Source organism: Cervus elaphus, chromosome 11 (assembly GCF_910594005.1).
Source record: "Cervus elaphus chromosome 11, mCerEla1.1, whole genome shotgun sequence".
In the NCBI taxonomy this organism is placed as follows: Eukaryota; Metazoa; Chordata; class Mammalia; order Artiodactyla; family Cervidae; genus Cervus; species Cervus elaphus.
The window spans coordinates 25849681-25852633 of NC_057825.1; the positions used below are offsets into that span (position 1 = coordinate 25849681).

Genomic DNA, 2953 nt, shown 5'->3' on the forward strand with positions numbered 1-2953 from the left:
AAATCTGTAGTCGCTCAGTTGTGTCTGACTCTTTGCAACCCCATGGACTGTAGCCCATCAGTCTCCTCTGTCCATGGAACTCTCCAGGCAAGAATACTGGAGTGGGTTGCCATTCCCTTCTCCAAGGGCTCTTCCCAACCCAGGGACTGAACCTAGGTCTCCTTCATTGCAAGCAGATTTGAGAAGTTATCAACCATTATTTCTTCAAATATAGGGCTCTGATGATATGGATTTAGATTGTTTGTTACTGACTAGTTTATTTATATCTGAGTTAAAATTCTATTTAAGCCATTTGGGAGCTGAATTATCTGGGTAAAATATTTCAGATTGATTGATTGATTTCTATAAAATGAAGCATGAAGCCAGTCTATATTTGACCTCTGTTGCTTTAATCAGCAAACACGGCCCTTCTTCCCCACCCATGATGAGACTTTATACACATAGGCATACATCGTTTTCTTCGGAGAACTTCTTATTCCTCACTGTATTTGGTGACGTTGCCAATTATAATACCATTGCAACCTTTACCACACTCCACAAGGATTGAATTGTGTCCCTCCTAAGAAATAAGCTGCTTGAGGCATCAGCATTATCATGTTTACCCATGCCTGGAACAGTGCCTCATCCATGAGACTAATTATTATTTGTTGCATGTATAAATAAATAATGACTCAAATCCCAATGATATTTCTTTCCCAGTGCAGTAAGGTGACAGAACCCTTAAAGATTTGTAGTGAGTGCTGGTGAGCAACTGGCTCTGTAATTAGGAGTAAGAATTTATTGCGTTAGCAATCTAATTGTTCTGCTTCTTTATTGCTTACTCTACATTTCTCCTTCTCCACTTGACTACATATATCTTACTCTGCATGTCTTTATCTAGACTGTCTTGGTATTTTTTTCCTTAAGTCCCTAAGCTTCTGTGTTTCTCCATTCTCTCTTTTATGATCTCTTGCCCCCTGATATTTTTTTAAAAATTGTATCTCTTTGATTCTTATTTCCGTATTTTATTTTTCTTACTTTCTCCATCTTATTAATTTTTTTACCCAGCTTCACTGGTATCTCCGTTCACTTTATTTTTCTCATATAAAGCTATGTGGTGGGCACAGCTGGAGCCTGGGTCCTCTGCACGGAAACTCAGGTGTGAGTCTTTACAAGATGGTCAGTGAATTCCTGGTAGAGAGACTTGGTGAACACTATCTCTTTCCACAGATTGGGGTGAGATAGCTGTAGGTCTTGGAAATGGGATTAAAGGTATCCTTGGCGAAGTTGCCAGGGTGGCAGTTCAGCCCCTGGCAGAAGTGTGTTGTTTAGTTGTTAAGTCATGTCTGACTCTCTGTGACCTCAAGAACTGTAGCCCTCCAGGCTCCTCTGTCTGTGGAATTCTCCAGGCAGAAATACTGGAGAGGGTTGCCATTTTATTCTCCAGGAGATCTTCCCCACCCAGGGATCGAACCCAATTCTTCTGCTTGGCAGGTGGTTTCTTTACCACTGAACCACCTGGGAAGCCCAGCAGAGGTGTAGCTTAATACCAGCCATCAACAGTAGTTTTTGGGCACAGAAGATGCCAGTGCTCCTGGTGGCAGGTATGAGGTGCACCAGTGCAGAACCACAACAGCCAGTCACCTTGCAAGAAACAGTATCAAGCTTGCTGATCTTGTTAGTTACACCAGTAGCCTCACTGCATGATGATGGACAGCTTGGTGAGGATGATGGCCTCATGGATAGCAGAGGCTGCTTCCCTGGAGCACTTGACACCCACATGTGGTTGTGACCCCATTGGGGACAAATGCCTAGACCCTGTTCTGCTGGCCAGCACAGGTCTGCTTTTATAAAGGCATAATCTTCGAAACCTTGTCTCTGAGAGATACCACCAGGAAAAAGTCAATGATCACATATTCCCTGATGGGCAGAAAGAAGACATAAACCTCCTCCAGGGACTTATCTTCATGTCCTTGACCAGGCTGCCCAGCTTGGTGACTGGAAGCCATTCCTTGTGCTCTGCTCTGGCCCCAGATGTTGCCAAAACCTCCGTGGAAGCCACTGTGGCCATCCATCCCAGGGGCACCCCACAGCCTGTGGGGCCTTCAGGCACTCTCGCAGCACCAGTATCATCCACCATTTGGTGTTTTTATGGAGAAGAAGCTTACCGTCCCCATTTTAATTTTTTTGCTTCTTACCTGTCTTGCCAAATCTTTATTCTGTATCAGACCACAATGGGACTCTAACCTATATGTGTTTATTTAGCATTTACTAGTTATTCAGTATTTATTTGCTATATCCTAGAATAAAGATATATCTTCCTTTTTCTAACTGAAAGAAATCATCTAATGTATTAAAATTAATATATGTAATTTAAAATACTATGTACAAACTAATAAAGTGTTATATATATCTAAGTACTAGAATTAAATATATTTATATAGGGAAGACAATAAGACTTTTTATTCATCTCCAGCTCTTGATTAATTTTGCTTTCCTTATGGATTAAAGGCTGCTCATAGGAAAAAAATTGTGATCCCTCTCGTAAAAATGCGTCTATGACGTCTTTTATTTAACCACTGTTAAACTCCCAAACGGCAACTGTGATAAGCAGGTCTGATGAGAGCCGTGTTGATTAATTTCCATAAGCAAGAGCATCTGGTTTTAGGAAGCTGAACAGGAAACTCTCAGCGTTAGCTCAGCATCTAGGGTATTCATTGGCTGGTGAATAGTGACTGTGCATATTAGCAGTCAGAACTATCCAAAAGGCAGAGCACACCATGGCCAGTGATCTGGCTGTGTTGTCAAACCTATTCTTTGGCTAGAGAATGATTCTTTATTCATCCCGCTCTCTAGACCTCAATTCTGCCCTTGTCTGTTCTGCTCTGCTACAGAACCACTCCCAGTAGAAAAGACAGAGGGAAGTAAGAATGCCTGTGTTTCTGTCTATGGGATGGCGGCAACATGACTTCGC

The 2953-nt window shown here is 42.1% G+C and overlaps 1 pseudogene; it reads right to left on the reverse strand.

Moving 5' to 3' along the window:
* Window positions 1-1089: 1089 nt before the first annotated feature.
* LOC122703096 lies at window positions 1090-2119 on the reverse strand (annotated as a pseudogene).
* Window positions 2120-2953: the final 834 nt, after the last annotated feature.